Genomic DNA, 6,000 nt, shown 5'->3' on the forward strand with positions numbered 1-6,000 from the left:
GATAGTACATTCATATTACAAAATTACATAATGAACAGGAAATAAAAGGGTTGAGTTCTTCTTCTAAAAATGGTTGAGGTCGAAGATTCTAAAAACATTGTGGACTCGCACGTCATTCCAAGTCTTTGTAGAAAGTTTGCATAATTTATTACCACCCTTGAAAAATGTCAGCTACATAAATTATAAACACTACCCAATCTAGAGGGGCAACACACTACTTATGCATATTCTGTTATGTATTTCTTAATTTAATTTATTAATTTATTACATTTTTTTTTCTTTTCTGTTGTATTAAACAAGTTTTGGATATTTTTGGAAATACAAATTTTGTGTAATGTTATACTCAACCACATCACAAAAATCTGTAAATATGTGAAAAGCGGATTACATGGTGAAAAAGTCTGTAAATATGGGAAAAGCAGATTACATAGTTAATGATATGATATACTTTATGAAGTGCTCCCTTACCAAAAATAGTACTGATAAGTATATAAAAGTAAACTGGAAATATACTTGAAACATACTTGCATGTACTACTTTTTGGTAAGGGCTGTCATACTGCCTTTTGTAGTATGAACAATATTTTTGAATTTACAAATGCGGATAATAAACAAATAGCGCCATCTTCCGTTTCAATTACCTCATTACAGCCTCAGCACAAGATTTATTTGAAAAAAAAATGTTCACTTTCACTCAAAAATTTGCACCTGGTGTTCAAACAGGCATTACGGTTTCAATAATTATTCAGTTTAACAAAAAATGGACACAACTTTATTCATTTTAAAGGTTTCACATACGATTGGGTTCATAAGTATTTGGACAGCAAACTTGTTTCTATTATGTTGCCTCAGTATAACACACTTAACTTGAAATATCACAGTAACCATTTAAGAATAACAGCTGTTTATATACATCATCCCTCCATTTTCAGAACCCAGTAAGTAATTTGACAAACTGATTGTGTTCATGCAAATCATCACTTTTACATCCAGTTTTCTTTATGCAACTCAGCTGATGGACACGCAGACATTTCTAAAACACTGAATACGTGCCAAACTAAATTTATGTCATTATGTCATTAAGAAATACAAACACAATGGTACTGTATGGTATGACGTATCTCAAAAACTGAGTTATTGTGCAGGAAGGATACTAGTGAGGGAAGCCACCAAGACAACTCTGCAGGAGTTGTAGGTTTCTTTTAGCTATGATTACAGAAAGTGCATTGTGCAACTTTTGTCTGTTGCATCACCATTTACACAGCTTTATAGTGCAGCAGCACAGTGAAAGATTTTTTTTTTTCTTTTTCTTTTAATGTGATATTTCAGCTACTTTGCCAGGTGGCACAATGCACACTCAATCAATCAATCAATCAATTTTTTTATATAGCGCCAAATCACAACAAACAGTTGCCCCAAGGCGCTTTATATTGTAAGGCAAGGCCATACAATAATTATGTAAAACCCCAACGGTCAAAACGACCCCCTGTGAGCAAGCACTTGGCTACAGTGGGAAGGAAAAACTCCCTTTTAACAGGAAGAAACCTCCAGCAGAACCAGGCTCAGGACTCAAGCATAGATTCTCTTTTCTTCTATGAAAATAATTATCAGTGCCATTTAGCCATGAAGCTATGACTGGTGCAACAGAGAAAAGCAGCATTGTGCTGGTTTTGCAATCACAGCCAAAGAAGGCTGTAACTACCTTCAGAGATGTCTGGGTGTCTTGGTGGCTTCCTTCACTCATCTCCTCCTAAGCAGCCATTATTGTGAACTGCCAATTTCAGACAGAAGAAATACAAAGCGTATGGTACTGGACTAAAGTAAATCTGAAGTTGGCAGTTCTCATAAATAGCAACCCTGTAAGGAGGAGACAAGTGAAGGAAGCCACCGAGACACCCAGACATCTCTGAAGGTCGATACAGCTTTCTTTGGCTGTGACTGGAAAAACAGCATAATGGTACTTTTGTCTTTTGCATTGCCAGTCACAGCTTCATGGTTGAATTGCACTGAGAATTACTTTCATAGAAGCAAAGAGAATCTAGACTCAAGTTTGCATTGGACCACCTGGCAAACTGTCACTGAATGTGTTAAACTTAATTTACACAAATCATACAGAACCACTTAATGAAACTAAAGTTGCTCCAATTATTGCAAAACATGATGCAAATTATTGGTTAATATGGTTTTTAAAAGGAATAGTTTGCACCAGGTGTCATGCTTAGTAATCATGTTACGGGGTAACATGTCACATGACATTGAATCCAATGAACAGCAACATTTTTTGACCTTTACCTTGCAGACCAAACACTCAACACAGTCAAAATGACTCCATTTATTAATCCTATTAGTTCAACCATTAATTTGCACCACTTTTTTACCAAAGTTGGAGCAACTTTAACTTTTGACCCCTGTACAAACTGAAATTGACCTTTGTCACCGTTCTTAATGTTTTTACCTCATAACTCCCTAACATTCAGTCACAGATAGTCCAAGCTATACCCTTCTGGAATCTTTGTGATCAGACACATAATGAGGTATAGCTTTCAATATTACTGGAACATTTTTAAATTTTTACCGCAGTGCAATACTTCACTTGACCCCAAACTGGCCACCTATTGAAAATTCCAGTGGTTCTCATTTTTTTTTCAAAGAGAAACATCTCAGGAGTATTTGTGCTGAAATTGGTGCTTGTATCACCATGTGAAGGATTACTTCAGTTATCTGCTGCACTATATGGACCTTGAAAATACAGGCGACTGTGTGCATAAACGGCTGTAATTCCAAACTGGTGAATGTAATAATTTTGGTAAACCTCTTGAATTAAAGTAAAAATCTACACTACTAACACATTTGTATAATAACTTGACTGTTTCAGTTCAACTCCATTGTTTTGGGGCACAGAGACAACGCGGCACCCCCCCCCCCCCCCAAAAAAAAGTTGCTGTCCAAATACTTATGAACCTGACTGTATGGAACAAAAGGTTCCATATTCATATTTAGTCTGGCATTAAAACCACTTTAAAGGGTCAGAAAAGATAGATAAAATGAGACAGCGTTGGCACACAGTGGATGTTTCCATCATTTTGGTTTTCTGTGTTGCGTGTGTGTGTGTGTGTGTGTGTGTAAGAAGGTGAATGTAGGTCAATAGGTGAAATACATGAGGCACTTCAGCAGTGATGGATTAGCGCGACCTGCTCTGCTGCATAACAGCTGATTAGTTTACTTTGCAAGCCGTAGACACATTAGATTAGGTTTTTGTTACTTAATTTAATTAGATAGTAAATAATGTATTGGCCTCAGTACACACAGAGTGTGTTTAAAAATGGCATTTTAACTCAATTATTTATACAGGTATTTTTGTCACATCCTGCATACATCTATCAGAAGTTGAGACATGTAAAATTATGTTTTAAAAATGTGTTTTTCATTTCAAACAACAGATTCAAATCGGTGATACGCTGTCACGCTGATCTCTGGATCGCTAAAAATATAAAGTTTTATGAATTGAATTAAGGCACATATCCTGTGTTTTACAGCGAAGACTAACCTCTGAGTTGACTTGCAGCCACTGCTGAGTGAACATCGGACACTTTAGCTCTGGTGACACTGGGTATTTTAGGATATATTGTATTACAGGAAACACATGAGTGGCCATCACGTGTTGCCATGTATCACAATGTACACTCACTGGCCACTTTATTAGGTACACCTTGCTTGTACCATGTTGGACCACCTTTTGCCTTCAGAACTGCCTTAATGCTTTGTGGCATGGATTCAACAAGGTGTTGGAAACATTCCTCAGAGATGTTGGTCCATATTGACATGATGGCATCACGCAGTCGCCCATTCAACTCCGACATCAGCAAGGTATTTTCTCCACACAACTGCTGCTCACTGGATATCTTCTCTTTTTTTGGACCATTCTCTGTAAACTCTAGAAATGGTTGTGCTTGAAAATCCCAGTAGATCAGCAGTTTCTAGAGGTGGGCGATACCGGGAATTTTGGTATTGATCTGATACCAAGTAAATACAGGCCCAGTATTGCCGATATTGATACTGATACCAATACTTTTTTCATATTTAAGCTTCATAGATGCACAGGATCCAAAAGACCTAGGATAGAATTTCCCCAAACATTGTACGTGACAAAATACTTTATCACAATCAACATTTTTGTTTAAAAAAAATATCACTCAACACAACTTAAAATCTCCTGAGGTAGAGGGCTGACAAACCACAATACAAGGGTGCGCTGCTCCGTGTTGTGTGACACAGAGCAGCACTGCTCTTACAGATAGAAAGTAGATTTTGATGAATCTGCGTGTCTACACGTCTGAGGCTGAATCTGTCCACCCAAAGCTATTAAATGGATTAATGGGCTTATTAACCATCAGATGACAAAGTAAAACCTCTTAAATAATTCTAAAGCAGAAATGAGGCCATTTTAAGCAGAAACAAGGCAAACTCTGTGAGGCTTTGAAATGACGGAGACGCAGTGAACGCATCAGCTAGCCACTCATATAGCCACAGCACTCTGACTGATTCATCCATCTTTTATGATGTTGTACAAAAGCTTCAGATATCTGTCGCTGAGATAGATGATGACTGGAGTGCAGTTTTAAGCAGAAACAAGGTGATAATTCGTGAACCGCCGCTAATGACGCATGTACAGTGAAGGCAGGGCGGACCGATTTTTAAGGGGGACCGTTCAGTCGGCGACACCAAGGTCCAGGTCCCAGCAGCTCACACTTGCCTATCTTCGGCCAAGTCCTGTAACTCTTCCAGGGGATTATGATGCGTCATCAAGCTTGCTGGGAAATACAACAGGCAACTGAGAAGTTTTGAGCCCGACCCAGAAAAAGTAGGGCATGTTTCTCCATCTTTTGCATGCTGATAAACTAACATATATGAAGTTCTGGGTGCAATGTTGAGAAATGTTGGTTTCTCAGAATGCAAAAGATGGAGATACAAGCCCAGACTGAGGAATCTCGTAAAGCAGTGATAAAATTTGTACCTTTAACAGTAAAATAATAATAATAAAAATAATAATAATTCATTTAAAAACAATCCTGGAGGGGAAAAAAAAACCCTGATACAGTCATCAAGATGTGTTTCCTGCTAAGACAATCTCAATCATGACCCAGAACTCAACAGGAAACTACTAATATAACCAACAGATTGATCTTCTTTGCTGGTGTCTGACAGCGTCCTGCACTCTTGAAATGTAGCAACATCTCCATCTGGTGGACATTTACCATTAATGCAGATACAATAGAGTTCCACCAAGCATTCTCATGGCTTAAAGGGGATATATCACATTTCTTCTTATTTTCTTGTTTTTGTAGGTCAGCATATTTTTATATTAAATTTTTCTTACTTTTATGTATGACGGGCTCCAATCAGTGCATCACATCAGATTCAAGAAACAATCCTGGCTTCAGGTAACTGAGTAAATGACATATGGAAGCATAATGAATGCTCCCTGTGAGTAAATCAGAGCATGAAGATTCATTAAGATTGTGAATTCGTATAAATAACAGCCCAATAATATGACAAATGTCAACACTCCCTGCCTTGTATGTAAGAAATGTTTATTCAAAAAAATAACATTAAAGACAAAGAAGAGGAGCTTTCCGAGTTTGGACACCAGGGTCGGACTGGGAACAAATTTCGGCCCTGGCATTTTTCCTCTGGACCAGCCCACTATTGGCCTGACGAATCCACCCCCAAACACGCACACCCACCCATCCATACCGAACCCCCAATGAACAAATACTATACACCTAAACACCATGAACACACACCTAAACACACACTTTCACTGTCATTTCACCTTGATCATAGTACAAAATGCGGACCCAGCGCCACGAGGGGGCGTCCTGATAGCATTAAAGGCAATTACATATTTTGACGTAATTACAAGTTTAAATGACACATATATATATATATATATATATATATATATATATATATATATATATATATATATATATATATATAT

This window comes from Thalassophryne amazonica, chromosome 14 (assembly GCF_902500255.1).
Source record: "Thalassophryne amazonica chromosome 14, fThaAma1.1, whole genome shotgun sequence".
NCBI lineage: Eukaryota > Metazoa > Chordata > Actinopteri > Batrachoidiformes > Batrachoididae > Thalassophryne > Thalassophryne amazonica.